The sequence below is a fragment of the Symphalangus syndactylus genome, chromosome 7 (genome assembly GCF_028878055.3).
Source record: "Symphalangus syndactylus isolate Jambi chromosome 7, NHGRI_mSymSyn1-v2.1_pri, whole genome shotgun sequence".
In the NCBI taxonomy this organism is placed as follows: domain Eukaryota; kingdom Metazoa; phylum Chordata; class Mammalia; order Primates; family Hylobatidae; genus Symphalangus; species Symphalangus syndactylus.
The window spans coordinates 103,907,878-103,926,314 of NC_072429.2; the positions used below are offsets into that span (position 1 = coordinate 103,907,878).

General features: G+C 36.3%; 1 long non-coding RNA gene across 1 annotated transcript in view; it reads right to left on the reverse strand.

Moving 5' to 3' along the window:
• Positions 1-229: 229 nt before the first annotated feature.
• LOC134737139 (uncharacterized) overlaps positions 230-18,437 on the reverse strand; it is a 45,247-nt gene continuing 27,039 nt past the window's right edge. The window contains exon 3 of the long non-coding RNA XR_010121748.1: positions 230-1,116. This is a non-coding gene — a long non-coding RNA (uncharacterized lncRNA). The remainder of the gene's footprint in view (positions 1,117-18,437) is intronic.

Below are 18,437 nucleotides of genomic sequence, written 5' to 3' on the forward strand. Positions count from 1 at the left end.
GTTTCTCTAGCTCACCAATAACCCTTCAGTAAGAAACGGCCTCTCTCATGGCCAGAGAGCTTCTTCGGGCTTATGTCTGTAATTAGGTCAAATTATTTGAGTGACAATTAAAACAGCAAAACCGACTTCCATGGCATTCAGTCAGGAGTATCATTATTTAACATATGTGTTTACATTTTAATTTTCAGAATTAGAAATCACATGCATACAAATGTAAGATTCAATCTGATTTTCTTTAAAGCAATAAATTAGGTTTATTGTAGTCTTTTGGCATTTAGAGAAATACAAGGCATCGAGCCGTCAGATTTTACAATGACAATACAGAATTTCGAATTCTGATTTTGAGGTGCAAACATTGCAATCATGAACTTACATTTATAAAATGAGCTGGCAAAGGGGATAGAAACAAAAACTTGTAGATAAGTTAAATGATTTGAGAAGATAGCACAGCCGTTGCACAGCCACCATTTTAATCCAGTCACTTTGCAAAATGAAGGCTATTTGGACATGTTTCATCAAAAATGAAACTGACCAGATAGTCCACAGGTGATCAGTTCCAAAGCCTCCCCTAGAGTCAGCCCTCCAAATATTTATCATATATGTATGTATGTTTGCTTGGATCATGATAAGGTACCAATTTGGGATTTTTGGAAACCGAGCTAGAATGTCACCTGAGACATCCCTCTGATTTGGACTGGGTTCAGAAGCAAAGTGCCTGAGAGGCCAAAAGAGAAAGAGAGGGTGAGCAGGAGAGCAAGCCGGAATGGACAGCCCGTGTCGCCAGCTCTAATATCCCAGTGCAATTATTTTGTGGACATCCACTCCTTGCCTGCACAGGAGATAGGGCTATAAGTGTATGTTATTTTTTAATTACAAGGGGGTAGAAAAAATCCTGATGATGGGCTGGAAGGTGCCATTGCATTGTTATTTTTTCCTCTCCCTTCGTTTGCTGATTATGTGAGCCGGGCTCCTTTGCTAGCCGATGATAAGCAGAATTTCCATGTTCTCTGCATAATTAATCCATCTCTGCCTCTCTTCATGCCAACTCGCCCGTTATCGCCGGCACATGCCTGAATTGCAAAAGAATCCGCTCTTCAATTGGAACTTATTGATATTCTAAGAAAAAAAAAAGAGAGAAGGGGGAAAAAACTGAAAATCCTTAAGTTTAAGCCGCAGATTTTTAAATGGATTAATTTCGCTGCAATCGCAGCCATCTAAGGCGGGAAGGCAGGCAGAGCAAATTGAAAGCGTCTCCATGTTTGCAGAATTGGGTCCAGAATGCTGAAATGTACTGGCACAGCTCTCTTTTAAGTCAGAAAATTACCATTCATTTACATCACATGAAATACTTTTTTATGCTAGAAATATTCAAGAGACGTTCTTTAAATGCCTGCTAATGCTTGATAACATTTCTAACTTTCAACGTTTTGCTAGACTTTGATATGACATGATAGGAATGCCTTCCAGTAGAGAATATTATATCTCTCTTTATCACATATTAGATTACATCATCTTTTTCTTAATTATTCCCAAGTAGTCTTTAAACAATGAAGTCTGTCATTGGCTATGTGGGTTTTTGTGTGCTGATGGAGGTCAAGGTTACTCAGTTATTTTTTTGAGTCTACCTACAAATGAAATGTTTGTTTAATCTTTCTTCTTCAAATGCCTAGAGACCTTGGGCAAAAATAATAACAATATAATAATCATAATATTTTCTCAGTAGTCATTGTTTTGACTATTTTCCTCAGTCTTACGATAAACTTTTATTTTTTAGAGACTTGCTTTCTTCTCATTCTAACTTGTAAATAGTTACACTTTGAAATCCCCGTTGACTTAGAAAAGGGTCAGTAGTGGGAGTCATTCCACCAAGTGTGCAGTTCAAAAAATCACAAATATAGGAACTTTCACTTTCAGGATTCTTGCCATTTCCAAATAGAATTAATAAATCTTGCTTAGTTGTTAATGTCTTCTTTTAAAATTTTGAAATAAATATATTGTAGTTAATTCTCTAACTCCTGGAATAGAACACTGGCCAGCACTGAAAGTCTTCTTAATAGTCTAGTTTAGCTTCAGCAATGCGTTCTTCCTGCGGTTAGATGCTCACAAATCTGCAGTTTATGCTGGTCTGCATGACAAGCCTGACATGCTTTCTTAGCTTAGAGAAGAGTTGCTAATATTGACCAGGATAGAAAATGTGCATTTGAATATCTAAAAATATTCACCATTAAGTAGTTTTTATTCATTTTGAATTCAGTAGAACTTCAAAAGGGAAAATAATAATAATTTTTTAAATACCAACTAAGTTGGGTGATGCATTTCCTAGGGAAAATGAAGCAGTAAGCAGTGATATTCTTTGAAGATATTTGTTTCAGTTACAAAACAAGGATCTCCATAATTACAGGTCATCTTAACATAAAATACTGGCATTGATGTGCAAAGGTCTGTCTATTAGTGAGCAATTTAAATATCGACATTGTAGTTTTTCCTCAGAAACAAAACAAATAAAGAGGTAAGAAACACATTTAAGAGGAAAATATTTTATAGTAATAGTAAAATAGTTTAAAAAACGATGATTACTATAAACATAAGAACAATCAAATTATATAATTTTAACTTAATCATCTTAATAGTAAAATCTTAAATAATTCCTAGGCTACCTAGGTTTGTAAATGGAGTAAACTGCTAGTTGCACATTGAGTAATTTTGTATAGTCAGCTAAACAGTTTAAACCAATTTTAAAAATGAAATGAAAAATGACCCTTCTTAAAATAGATGTAGCAAAAACATTTCAACCATAAATAACAATTTCACTGACCTTGTATACTCAACCCTTTCATTTAAAGGCGTGAATTAAAAGGACTTGAAAATTGCAGGTATATTTAGGGAAAGGAAACGTCTCCCGGGTATTCTGTTTTGAAAAGGAAAATTTTGATATACAACTCAAATATGCTACAGTATGCATTTAGTTCATATTTTGAACATTCTGTATAAGATAGTTATAAATATATCAATTGTAAATTTGTTTTCATACAAAGTATATTTTATACTTATGCTCTGGTCCACGATCATTGGTGTTTTATCTATACGTAATTAATAGTTGTAACTTAGTTCATGTGGTTTAACACAAATTTTTTCTTGTGACATATGAGTTATGCTGTTTTCACTATTATATTCTAAATTCACTGAGTATTTTAAATAAATATAAGGTATCACATTCCTAATTATGCCCTTATGTGCAGATCAGAGCAAGAAGAGTGATGCAAATGGTTTTGAGATGTTCTGCGTCAGATGACAGGCTAAATCAAACAGCAGCGATTCACTGTGAAGTGGTGACTACAAATACGGTATGAATTAGCTATTCACTGAAAAAACTAAGACACTGACACGGATTCATAAATGATGAACTGACATAATAGAAACAATTAAATGGGTTTTTTTCTTCCTTTTAAATTTAAGGATGAATTGAAAAGTGAAGAAGGCTATTACAAATGGTTTCCTTGGTGTCAAAAATTACTAAATAGTTCTTTTTTCGACATTAGGAAAATGAGTGACAGGCCTTTATTTGTATTGTGCATGATGGATGGATTCCTTCATCACTCCCATTCTCCTTCCTCTTTTCTTTGTAATTGGATGGAATTAAACTATTTACCACCTCTAAGTTGGCTTTTTTCTCATCAGATGCCACCACATGCTAAAACCTAAACCTCTCCTACACTTGCAATCAAAGAGCCAGATGTGTCAATTACATGTTTCTCACAGATGTAGAGATATCATGTACATCTTCAAAAATGAAATATTTAATGATTCTTTCTTTATCCATTGCCTTTTCTTGCTCTAACTCCAAGAGGTTTAAACTTACTCAGTCCTGGAGAAAACATACTTGAACACTTTTCCCCTTTCTGTTAATTCCTCTCAGGTCAGGTGGTTCTTTTGATAAGGAAAAAAGGTTTAAAGCGCTTTTAATTGTTCATATTTGTGCCAAACTCTCCAATATATTGTTCCTCACACCAGCTTCTCAAAAGCTATCACCGTGGGTCACTGAATATTGGCATTCATCAATCTAAACTAGCCATTGAGAATCTTCTATTTATCCTTACACTGCTCTGGGCACCAAAGAGGGATCATAATTTTGTTACTTGCCTAAATGCGTTAAGTGGTCTTTCCTGGGCAACAGTTTGCTGTAAAATGTCCACATTTTGGTTAATTCTAACAAGATACATTCTATTCGTATCCAATTATTCTTTCATATGAATCTAGAGTTCATTTCTTTGAAGATACTTGAAGACATTTTCCAAATTGGTAATTCTCAACTATAAACAGCTTGACCGTATCTTTGACTGATACCAGGTACCCAAAATTTTACACGTACAGTATAGACATCTATATTTAAAAATAGTTGAATTAGAGTCTCTCAGGGAACATCAAGTTGTGCTTGAAAAAAAAAAAAGGCAACTGGAACAGAAAGGCCTTCCCAGATACCTGGACTGGAGAATGATACTTAAACCAAATAACGTTCCCCTATCTTCAAAATCTCCCTAGAAAATCTTCCACAGCCTTTTATGTAATAACTGCAGTCTTTACTAATCAAAAGAAGTTTAGGTGTTTTCTTTTCTCTACTAAGGAAATAACTAAAGAAAAACAGCTGTTGTTTCTAATTGTGACTGATCATATATCATCTTTAAGATGTTAATAATAGGGCTTGATTTCCTCACTTTTATAATTACAAAAATAACACCGACATCCAGGAGTGACAATAATAGTATATTTCCTGAAGCATTGTCATGAAGTTAGTATCCTTATGTGTTGACATTTGGTCATTATTTTATAAGAGACCTACTACTGGAAGAACAGAGGGGGCTGAAAAAAAGATTTGTGGGTGTGTGTGTATTCTATCTTACATATATTAGGTATTTCTATTCAAACACTTGGTAGAAATAAAATTTAATTATTTTGTTTTTTTCAGGTACTTAAATAACCAGTGTAATCTTCTAAAATAGTCTCTCTATATTTAATGCAAATCTCATAAAATATTTAAAAATTAGAGAAGAAATAATAATTTGTTGACACTGCTGCTTTCATATAAAACAACTTACAGTCATCAGAATTTCTGGTTCTTAATTTGTAAACTCTATAGCAGCAGGCTGGAATTAGGGATCAAAACTGTGATTCTGGAGTACAGGTAAATAGTTAATTTGAATCATATATATTTTACGAATATAATTTTGAAAGATATGAGAAGGAATTATTAAGGAAAAACTAATATAGTGTTTAAAAAGATGTGTCACTCTAAGTCCAGAATTAAAATATAAGCTAAATCATTTTTATTTTCTAAAATGTTCATTTATATTTTAGAAAAGTATACATTTAAATAAATACTTATCCTGTGTAAAAATAAAAGCAAAACTAATGCATGGTATTTTGTTTTTAAAAATACTTCAGTTGAAAAATTAAAATTGTATATATTTATGGTGTACAACCTGATGTTGTGAAATATGCATACACTGTGGAATGGCTACATCAAGCTAATTAACATATACATCACTTCATATGTTTATTTTTTGTGGTGAGAACACTTAAAATCTACTCTTTTAGCAATTTTCAAATACATAGTATGTTGTTGTTAACTATAGTCACCAGGATATAAAGTAGATCTCTTGAACTTATTCCTCCTGTTTAATTGAAATTTTGTACCCTTTGCCCAATCTCTCCCAATCCCAAGGTTCCTAATCCTAGCCCCAGGTAGCCACCATTCTATTCTCTGCTTCTATGAGTTAAAAGTTTTTCAGATTCTGCATGTAAGTGACATCATGTGATAATATTTATCTTTCAATGCCTGGGTTATTTCGCTTAACATAACGTCCTCCAGGTGTATCCATGTTGTCACAAATGACAGGATCTCCTTTGTTTTTTAAGGCTGAATAGTATTTCATTGTATATATACACATACCACATTTTCTTGATCTAATTTCAAATGCATCTTTTTGTTATTGTTGTTTTAACTTTTTATTTTAGCTTCAGGGGTATACGTGCAGGTTTGTTATATGGGTAAATTGCATATCACAGGGGTTTGGTATACAGATTATTTCATTACCCACATAATAAGCATAGTACCTGACAGGTAGTTTTTCAGCCCTTACCCTCCTCCCACTCTCCACCATCAAGTAGGCCTCAGTGTCTGTCACTTTCTTCTTTGTGTCCCTGTGTACTCAATGTTTAGCTCCCACTTATAAGCTAGAACCTGCGGCATTTGGTTTTCTGTTCCTGTCAGTTCCCTTATCTATCGCCATCCATGTTGCTGCAAAAGACAACAAATGCATGCTTTTATTTGTAAATACTTGATTCCCATGCAACGAAGGGCTTATTAAGGAAATGATCAATTAAGATTCCTCTAGTTCTTGGTTTGTATTATTGTTTTATAACTGATTATATCATATATTATTATTATGTACTTATTGGCCCAGATTATTATAAACATTGGTTACATTCATAGAAACCTCTTGGTACTAGGACCCACTTCAGAAACCACTATTTTCTTAAAAATATGTAACTACAACATAATAGATTTTTTATTTTAAATGTTTATGACAAAACAATTAAAATATTAATATTTAATGAGCAACTACCATGTGGAAGTCTCTGTGAAGATAAATAATTATTTGTAATCTAATTATACCATAGGGAGAATATGATAATTTCCAAGTTCCATGACAACACAGATTAATTCCAACTTCAATGATATGTGTTGCTCTGAAATATTGTAGAATTTGCATCCAATTTCCACCTCACTCTATATTTGTCTCTGGGTTTTATTGTCTTACTTGAAAGAGGTGGACCACTCACCAACATTTGAGTCTCTTTGGTCCATCCACAATCATCATCACAATGACATTGTGACAATAAAACTTGATCAATATAAACAAATAAAAATACCTAGTCATGTTGAGGTAATACAAAGTAAAGACAGGGTTATGACTGACAGGGTATGGCTGTGTCCCCACCCAAATCTCACCTTGAATTGAAATAATCCCCATGTGTCAAGGAGCGGGGCCAGGTGGAGATAATTAAACCATGGGGGCAGTTTCCTGCATACTGTCCTCCTGATAATGAACAAGTCTCACGCGATCTGATGGTTTTAGAAATGTGAGTCCCCCTGCAAAAGCCCTCTAGTCTACCGCCATATAAGACATGCCTTTGATTCTCCTTTGCCTTCCACTGTGATTGTGAAGCCTCTCCAGCCATGCTGAGCTGTGAGTTCATTAAACCTCTTTCCTTTCTAAATTATCCAGTCTTGGATATGTCTTTATTAGCAGCATGAGAACAGACTAATACAATGGCTAACAGGAATTATAAAAGTAAGCCTTTCCAGAAAGGTACATTTTGATTTGAATTTTTGTAAAGAAGAAAGAGCCATGGCATAGACACACAGGAGCGTAAGTAAGAATACACAAGGGAGAAAGACTGGGGGAATGTGGTTCTTAGCTAGAACCTTAAATCAATATTAGACATTTGGGTAAAGGAAACAATAGAATATATATAAGTTGATGCCTAGGAAAAATTGAAAGGGAGAGAGAGATTTGAAGAAATTATTTTCACTTTGGATATAGGAAGGAGTAGAGATTGGAGGCTGGCAGCAGGGGCACTGTCAGACTGTCAGTACCAATATCAGGATTCAAAGGTTGTTCCACACTGCAACCACAAGGCGATGCTTCTGAGATAGAAAATTGGGTGAAAGATGCCACAGCAGATAAAGAATATATGGGCACAGACTTTTATTTTACTTAAGTGACAGGCTAATTTATTAGATTTAATTTGAAGCCTGAAATCACATAATTTTCTAACATTAAATGAGGAAAGTAAACACACACAACCCCATTTTACAGATGAAAAAGTAATCTTGTCATTACAATGTATTTATTTGTTACATAGTTGAAAAAAACTCCAAGTATTAGGAAAATATTCCTAGCTTCTAGACTTATAGCATATTGCTTTAACTAAAGATAAATAAATGTGCATGTTTTATTTTAAAAAAAATCATTCCTACAAGTAAGTCAATATACCTACTGAAATACTTCATATGAAAATTCACGTTGCAAAATTCGAGATCTCATTAGCAATTTTCCCCCAATTTTTTCCCTGAAAATGTATTATTTCCTTTGTTAGTTTACTTCTATGCTTTCAATTCTTAGTCTTAGAGTTGTGATTTAACTACATGGTCTCTGGTGCCAGACTGCTTGGTTTAAATCCCAGCTGTACCACCCGCTAGCTGTGCGATGCCAGGCGGATAACTTACCTCTCTTTGGGCTTGTTTTCTCATCTATGCAATAGAGATAATAATGGAATGCACCTTAAAGAATTGTGGGGAATTGCTGTGAATCATTTCACACATATGAAGCAATTAGAATGGGGCCTGACATACACTAAGCACTTAATAAAATTAGCTTTTATTATTAGCCTTTGCCCTTAAAATGTCAACTTCTTCCAATAAATGCTAATAGGTGTGATTGTGTGTGTGTTTGCACGTGTGTGTACATGCATTTTTTGGTGTGTGTTGTGATATATTGCATAGGGGGACCCATGCAAACGGCAAACATTTAGAGAGTGATAAGATCTGTTTAATAAGCTGTGCTTTCTGTTTTTCTTCAGTTTTAAATAATAATGTCTCAAATAAAAGTAACTTAGCTGGTTTTCATGATGGGGTAATTATTAGTATACCCACCCCAAAAGAAGTGCCTATTTGTGTCATCCTCATTAATGTTATTGTCATGCCAGCCCCACCTCTTTTTGGTATCTATATTCCAGAAGAAATATCCCAGTCCTTTTCACTGAGAGCTGTAGTTCACTCATCTCACTTCTGAGGGGTGCTGTCCAGAACTGAAGTCCAGGTCTGGTCTGACCACTGGACAACTTCATGAGGCTATTTTGTCCCCTGTTCTAAGCACCAGTATCCCATGCCACTTGCATGTTGATTATGTTTTTTGTTTATGTTTCACTATTAATTAACTAAATCCCTTGGGTCTTTGTCACGTTGAAACCGTTAGCCAATTATGACATGCCCCCCATCCCTAGTTCATCTTTTCTAATGTAAAGAATTCAAATGGAAGAAACAATTTAACAGCTGTTATAAGTTGGTAACATTTTAAAAGGTATAATGTCTAATTTTTGAATATGAAAAGTGAAATGGTGGTACACTAATTCTGTATTACTTAAAGTAACCCCAGTTGCTGTAATAAACAAGCAAAAAAATATGCAATGATGAGAAGATGAAGAAATTTTATTTCTTATTCATGTAAGACTCCTTCTCTAACTGATGATTCAGGTCTCAGGATCTTTCAATTTTGTAGCTTTATCATTTTTAACTTGAGATTTTCAAAATTACTCCAAGGTGAGAGAGGAAAGTGCATGGAAAATCACACATGGGACACTCCCATCTCTTTCATTCATTTTCCAATGACTATAACTTAGTCACAGAGCTGCCTCTAGCTGCAAAGAAATGTAGTCTAGCTGTGTGCCCAGGAAGAAAAGGAAATGGAGGTATTATGCAGCAGTCAGTCAGAGTCAGTCTCTGTCATACATAAGCTGTTTGTGAGAGTATAATTGAATTTATGCTAGGTAGTACTAAATGCTATGTTGATGGAAATTTAATGACATGAAACTATTCATTTTTAGATTAAATAAGCATGTTACAAAATGGATTAACATCATAATTCAATTTCACTTAAAAATATATTCACATGTATGTGTACTAATTGTACACGAAGCATGTATACATATGTGTATGTATTATGAAGATATTCAGACCTATACATATGATGTAAAGACTATATGGCTATGGTAGGATTAAAGATGATATTTCATTTTTTATTTTTGCTTTTTCAATTTCTGATCTGTCAACGTAAGTATATATTATTCTAAAATAAAATTATACTTGTAAATATAAATAGTATTTAGCTTTATCTCTTAAATTGTATCATTTTAATTTAGGTCATTTGTTCCATTTGTCAAAATATTTTTCTCTTTTGACTTACCACCCCACATATTTGTATTTCCTTCTAGCTTTGTTCTATCTGGAGTACTCAAAGTGTGCCATACATTGCATGTAAGTCAGTGATTAAAACATTGAAAGAAGCAGGGCCTCTTTGTCATGATACTGAGACCTTTTATCTTTCCATCTCTGTGTCCCTAGTGCCCACTTCAGGGCTTGGTACATGCTATGTACTCAGTTAACATTTATTTAAATAAATGAATAAATATTGCTGATAGTAATTCATTAATCAGTACTACTTATTTATTTGTGTTCATTCAATCCACACAAATATATTTGGTTTAACTTATGATTTTTCAACGTTAAGATGGTGTAAAAGCAATACGCATTCAGTATGCTCCTGTCTATGATGGTTCAGATAAGCCCATTGTAAGTTGATTTAGGATATCTTAAATTTATGATGAGTTTATCGGGACTGCATAATAAATCAGGGAACATCTGTATACATATTTGTAGTTTCCTAAAATTTGTTTCTCCACTTTGTCCTAATTTCAGACATGTTAATGGCGATAATAAAAGTTAACATCTATTCTCCTAACTTTGTTCCAGACACTATTCTAAGTTCTTGATAGGAAGATTCATCGAATCTTCCCAACAAACCCATGATATAGGTTCTATCTTTTTTTCATTTTTATATTAAAAGGTACAGAGAAATTAGGTGATTTGCCCAAAGTCACACAGTAAATGGCAAGACCAGACAGTCTAGCTCCAGAATCTATTCTTTGAATTCATCATCTTCTATTCCCCTAATCCTCCATGAGGCTTTTAATTGTTTTATACAAGTTTTTTCAAAGTTTTCACATTATGTGGCCATCTACTACAAGTTGGTCTGTTGGATTTGTGCACACAGTCACACAGTTAGGAAATGAAAGAACTGAAATATACTGTTGTCCGTTTTCTACAATATTTATGTGCTAACAGAAATTCCATTAGTGGTGCATAGCTTATTCATGATGAACCTCTTCTGACTCCTAATGATCATTGCTTTCTTTTCTAAATGTTTTATTTTATTTTATTTTATTTTATTTTATTTTATTTTATTTTATTTTATTTTATTTTATCTATTTGTTTTGAGACAGGGTCTCACCCTGTCATGCAGGCTGAAGTGCAGTGGTGCAATCACAGCTCACTGTAACCTCAAGCTCTTGGGCTCCAGCAATCCTCCTGCCTCAACCTCCCGAGTAGCTAAGACTGTAGGCATGTGCCACCACATCCAGCTAATTTTGTTTTTGTTTTTGTTTTTGTTTTTGTTTTTGTTTTTTGTAGAGACAGGGTCTCACTCTGTTGCCCAGGCTGATCTCTAACTCCTCCACTTAAGCAATCCTCTGCTCAAAGTGCCTCAGCCTCCTAATTGTGTCTTTCTAGGCTGAGAGACTGGAACTCCTTTATACAGCATCTTGGCACTTGGCTATCTATTCACCTATCTTACGTTTCAGTTCCTTCAACTATGTTTGTTCTACCTTTCTCAGTTTAAAAGTCATTCTCTTTGATGGAAAATAAGAGTAAAATAGAAGTGCATTCATTTTCTCTCATTCGTTAACTTTACATTGTCTATTGCATGAGGCAGACCGATTCCTTCTTGTTCTTCTTGCCCCAAATATATGTAAAAAGGCCATTTCTATTATTGTTAGCATTGCACTATTATTATTAGCATGGGCATTTTTGAAAGTCTCTCTACGTCTGGTAACTTTACCCAGTATTTTTCTCAGTATTTTGACCTTTAAGAAAATATCATGGTAAAGTCTCTTCATGTTTCTATCACGAGTACTTCTCAAAGTGATTCATGTTGGTTGAACGGTCTCCATCAGTACGAATTAGGACTTGTTCATGACAAGTAACCAAAATCTTAGCAAACAAAGGAAATATTTGGCTCCTTAACTGGAAAGAAGAGGGGTGAGGTTAGTATCAGGCGTGGTTGGCTCTGATGTCAGCATCAGTGGCCTGGCTCCACTCCCCTACCCAGGCTCCATTTTCAATCAGGCTTTCTCAGGTGGCATGGAAGATGGCTCCTGGTGCTCATACAGCTTAAGATGAAAGGGAGAGAGAGATACCGACCCTCTTTTTCCAAGTCGGAGAAGATATTGGTTAGTTCTGCCTAGGTGACTTGCCCATCCTTGAGCCAATTTTTGTACCATGTGGGGATGCGGCACTCTTCTTAGCTAGACTGAATCATCACCTTACCCATGTGGCCAGGGATTAAAGCACCATTAGTGACAGCCCAACTCAAAGTACATGGTATAGAAATTCATTAATTGCATATAAAGAACAGTAGGGTGCTACCACCAAAAGAAAGGAGAAACAATGCCGTTGCATGCTAAGATAAAAGGTATCTCCTTTACTCACGCTGACTCTTTAATCTTCTGGCTGAGAGTATAGCACAGCAAGTTCAGGTGCCTTGCTTTATCAGAATGTGGTTTCCAAGTAAATTAAGTTGTTTACTATTCCTACTATGAGGTAAGCATTGTGCTAAAAATGGCTTATCCAAAATACAAGTTTCCTGTATCCTACGTACTGTTTTTAAACAGTTCGAGTATTATAATCTATATTAGAAAGTATCATTACTCTCCTGCTTAGCCAAATACTTCTTATGAGTGTCTTATTTATTCCTGTGTAACAAACTCTCTTAAAACATAATGGGTTATTTAGCTCACAAATCTGCAAATTGTGTAGGAGTCTGTAACAGTACCTTACCTCTGCTCCATTTGTCGACATCTTGGGCAGTTTGAAGGATGGGTAATATAATCATCCTAAGGCTTATTTCTCACGTGTCTAGTGGTTGATACTAGTCATTGTATAAGACTTTAATTGTGGCTGTTGCCTGGAATATTTGCATGTGACCTCTCCATGTGGTCTGGGCTTCCTCACAATATGGTGGCTGGGCTCCAGTGGTGAACATCCAAGAGAAAGAGCCAAGTGAAAGCTATGTTACTTTTCATAACTTAGCCTTGGAAGTCACTCAGGATCACTTCTGCTACATTTTATCATTAAAACACCTACAAAGAGTCATTTAATTAGAAGGGGAAGGGAGATAGAATCCAATTCTTTGCTGAGAGGATTGTAAGGTTCTGGAAGAGCATTTGAGAAAGATCATGTGAAACTGGACATATTTCTGTGGCCATTTTCAGAAAATGCAATCTGCTGCACTGATACCCCTAAGAATGATAATGTAACTTGCTTGTGCTTCTTTGTCCTTTATCTTCTTCTAAGGGCTATTTATCACTCTCTGCACTACCTTCTGCATCATGGATGTAATTTTCCTCCAATAAACATGAAACATATAATTACTGTTGTAAAACACAAGGAAAATACAAATATGAGAAAGACTGAATAGCTAACTTCAGAGAGTTTACCTATGCCAGACCTCCTATATCAGAGGAAGAGATATTCAATGAGAAATGTCTTCTAATTATGATATCATCATTAGAATGAAGACCATATTTTTGCCTTCTTAAAGATAGCAGTTTATATTTCTTTATTTAGTGTATCCTATGCATTGAAATTTAAGTGCATAAATACAAATGACTTGTTTCAAAATTTCTTTTCTACTTTTTTCCCTGAGGAAATACTTCTTTATTACATTTTTCTCTCTATCATACATGTTGTCTATGGCATAGAAATTCATACTTTTATTCAAATCACTCTTCAAGTTGAAAATCTTCTAGATAAATAAGTCACTCAGTCTTCCTTATTTTCTCATCTGTAAACATTGCCATTTTTGCTCTGCAAATTCATCTCTTCTGTAAATATATCTTTCTTAAGAAACAACATTTATCTACATTTGTCAACATCATCCTGTTCCTATGCTGGTTAAGCTAAAGTATTAATAATGAACAACCCTGCTTTCTCTGTTTTCTCCGTATTGAGAACTTCAGAGGACTGAGTGACCAATTATATTGACTCAGAAATAAAAATTGTCACTGTAGCAGGTGCCATACTCTATCAAAAAGATATACAATATCCTGATGATACCAGAAACATTATCATATATGTCAGATTTTTAATAGATATTGTGAAAAATTATTTTTTAAAGGCTTGGTTTATTTGATGGCACAGGGTGGGATGCTTCACAGAGCCATATGCAGCTCTTTCTTGGAAGCCTCTTTTCCAGATTTTTCTCCCACCTGTTATGCTGCATCTTCAAAATCCCGCTTATCTCTATACTTCTACTTCTTCCTTCAAGGGTCACAGGAGGGTCACTGAACACATCTTCATACTCAGCAGTCTGTAATTTTATACATAATTTAGTACAATTATCAAGGTCACCCCCATTCAGCCCTTTAAAGCTACCCCCTCTGGGCAGACACAGCCTTGCAAGGGTAAAGGCATGGAGAGGTGCACACAGACTGGATTTCAGCCCTCACTACCCTTGTCAGAACAGCTAGAAAGGGCAGCCCTGCATCTCTGGTGACTCCTGCAGGGCTAGAACCCTGTGAGCATTTCAGAGCTGTGAAGTATGCCAGATCCAGTCTGTAGGCAAGGACAGCTATAGTCTTTGTTCTAAAGAATGTGTTTTAGGAAATCATTTATGTCTTTCTCTCTAAACCCTGAGCCAGCACAATATGCAAAACCATCAGCTGAAGGGAATCTTATGTTTGAAACTACGTTTATTAAGAAAACCCAACCAAACCAAACAAAAATCCCCTCACATCAATAGAGGATGGAGCCAGAGTGCAGCCTTTGGGTGCCAGATGTTGGTGAATTCTGATTGGTCAACTTGCCTCTTTGGAACGGGGAACACACAAACCTGCTGTTTGGGTTAAAGGGATCCATTACTAAGCAGATAATGGGCCAGAAAGGAGAGAAGGAAAAGTACTGACAATTGGGCAAATCAAAAAGGGGGGTGCAATTCTCAGAAGCTTAAGGGAAAACTAATAAGCAGGTTGTTTATTTTATGTCATTGTAGACAAACATGGACAGTCCTAATTTAATAAATAAATAAATACACAGGTTGTACAACTGAAGCCCCTCACCAAACTGCAGAATGTAATATTTGATGTATTTGGAAAGGGGGTGAGGGATGAGCTATTTTGCCAATAAAATTCAATTTGGGAAATTATCTCTTGTTAATTTATAAAAGGTCCAATTCTCTACTAATGACCTCATTTCTGTGTCTTTATGCTGGCTTTTGTGCAGTGCCAGCCACCAAAGAATTAAATGGTGCATAATGTAGTTCGAAAATAAAAAAGAGCTATAACTTTATTTTAGATTTACAAATAATAGTAAATAAATCATAGTAGCTACTATTTCAATGTTTACCACGAGCTGCACATTGCACATTACATTTGTTATTTCATTTAATTTTTACAACAAACTTATAGATAATTTCCAATTTCAGATCAGCAAACCACAGCTTAGTGAGTCTGAGAAACTTGCCCAGGGTCACTCAGCTGATAAGTGGAGAACTGGGATTACAACTAGATTTGGTCTAACACCAAAACCCATGCTCTTAGCTTCTCAATGGACTCCCTTACTGCATTGAGATTCTTTAGTACCAACCCATGTGCTTTGGGTTTAATATTTTTGCAGTCTTACTCAGTTTGGATAATTTGCAGGTCAAATTACCTACTGATGTGTAGCTAGTTGATTGAGGAGTTTGAACTCAGTAGGGTATAAATGATTTGCTTCCTTTTCATCATTGCTTTCACTTGTACTCCGTGGAATTGCCCTGTCCTGTGTTTTTAATGAATTCTTGGGCAGATTTCCTAACTTTCTGGTCATTCTTGGTTATTAAAATTTAATCCAGTCTACTTTATACATTTCCTGTTCAATCCAGAGTTTTCCTCTCCCCCATGCTGATCAAGTTTGTCATTAGAGGGTAGGATTCTGGAGGGGCAGTTTTGTTCTACTATTTCTCTGCCTCCTCCCCAAACCGGCCCACAAAGTCTTTTTTTGGGCCCAGCTCCTACACAGTTGGTAGCTGAAAGCTACATCATCGGTATGGAGGTTTCGTCTGCCTGGCTCTGCCTCCCTCAGGTTCTGCTTAGGGCTAATGTGTTGTATAATTTCTTTAGATCATCCAGCACCTTTCATCACTGAAAACTCCCTCTAAAAGCCATTTTCTCCTTTTGGTCCCTGCCAGCAATTCCATGTGGTTTACTCCCGTAACGGTGACAGCACAACTCCTGTTGCTCTCTGGGCCCCTCCATGTGCATCAAGGGCCTTCTACCTTCCTACACTGCATTGCAGTTCCCTCTCCTCCTATGGCAACACGATCAGCATCTCTCCTACTTTTAGGACTATCCAGACAGGGAACATATGTCTCTTTCTCAGTTATCTCTCCCCATGCTCAGCTCCCTTGTAATGGAGTCAAGACCCAGAAAGATAAACATTCAGACAAGGACCAAGGCACAGTACCACCTTCTAGAATTTTCTACTTCACTTGCTCTTTGTGGGAGATTATGTACCATTAAAGAGGAGGAGAGAGAAGAGGGCAGGAAAAAGCTTCTCAGCTAAACTCTGCGCTCACTCCCCTGGTTCGTCACTCTGAGAATTCTCTCTGTGCCTGGAAGGTGGTAGGTGGGAGGGAATGACGATTGTGTTAGTGGGCTGGTTCTTTTGCATCTTCTGTGAGTTGTGAGGAAGGTTCTGGCTCCAGCTTTCAGTAGCTTAGTAATAGTTTTTAAAATATGTGTGACTTAAATTCTCCTCTATTCAACTTTGGGGCAATTCAGCTTTGGAGCAACCACAATTTCATCAGAGGAGAAAAAAAAATCAGTTTCAACAATGTCTTAAGACATAGAAAAAGTAATTGAGAGTGGGAGTGGGTATAATTTTTTTCATCATGAAATATTTTATGTTTTAAAGAAAATAAAAAATTATTCCAGAAGTGCTAAGTAAAAGTACTCACATGTGTAATAATACATCCCTCTTAAGTATCTTAATTTACATTTTTGAATCTCAACAATTCTGCATTGGAGATGAAGTATCATTATCACCATTTTACAGGTGAGAACACTGAGGCTTATACTGGTAAACAATTTTTCTAAAGTCTCACTCTTAAACTGGCAGTGCTGGATTTGTGTGTGTGTGTGTGTGTTTTATTATACTTTAAGTTCTGGGATACATGCGCAGAATGTACAGGTTTGTTACATAGGTATACATGTGCCATGGTGGTTTGCTGCACCCATCAACCGGTCATCTAGGTTTTAAGCCCCACATGCATTAGGTATTTGTCCTAATGCTTTCCTTCCCCTTGGCCCCCTGCTGACAGGCCCCAATGTGTGATGTTCCCCTTCCTGTGTTCATGTGTTCTCATTGTTCACCTCCCACTTATGAGTGAGAACATGTGGTGTTTGGTTTTCTGTTCCTGTGTTAGTTTGCTGAGAATGATGGTTTCCAGCTTCATCCATGTCCCTGCAAAGGACATGAACTCATTCTTTTTTATGGCTGCATAGTATACCATGGTGTATATATGCCAACTTTTCTTTATCTAGCACTGGATATTTGACTCAATGCATTGCTCAATCTTTATGTACTTATCTTAGGAGGGTTTCCTAGAGCACGGGCCCCCAACCCCTAGGCCATGGACAGTGGCCTGTTAGGAATTGGGCCACACAGCAGGAGAATAGCCAGTGAAAGAGTGAAGTTTCATCTGTATTTACAGCTGCTTCCCATTGCTGGCATTACTGCCTGAGTCTGGCATTAGATTCTCATAGAAGGGTTAACCCCGTTGTGAACTGTGCATGCAAAGAAATCTAGGTTGCACACTCCTTATGATACTCTAAATGGCTGGTGATCTGTCACAGTCTCCCATCACCCCCAGATAGGACTGTCTAGTTGCAGAAAAACAAGCTCAGGACTCCCACTGATTCTACGTTATGGTGAGTTCTATAATTATTTCATTATATATTACAAAGTAATAATAAAAACAAAGTGCACAGTAAATATAGTGCACTTGAATCATCCTAAAACCATCCCCCCACCCCCAGGTCCATGGGAAAATTGTCTTCCACAAAACCGGTCACTGATGCCAAAAAGGCTGGGGACCAGTGTCCTAGAGGAATAATCTGAGAATTGGACTCATGTGCTGGAGAACTAAGTTGTGCTCTTGGGAGAAATCTGTACTGGAATGAGGGAAGCAAAACAGAAAAGGGGAAGAAGTTCAACAAGGAGGTGGTTTCTGGAGAAACCTAGACTCGGCCTGAGCCCAAAGGGAGCACTACAGTGTAAGTTGCACCGTAGAGTTTGCTGGCCCTTTACGCAAGGAGCTGAATTTTTGTGCCCCTTACCACTCAGTTACTGGCCATTGGTTGCCCTACAGAGAGTGGATTGGGGGATGCAGTAACTCCCTGGCACCTCAGAGTGAATGGGGGCATCAACAGAGCTGGCTACAATAATACTACTCTGCCTTTCACCATGTTAGTAGTTAATGGAGACGTATAAGACAACCAAAGAG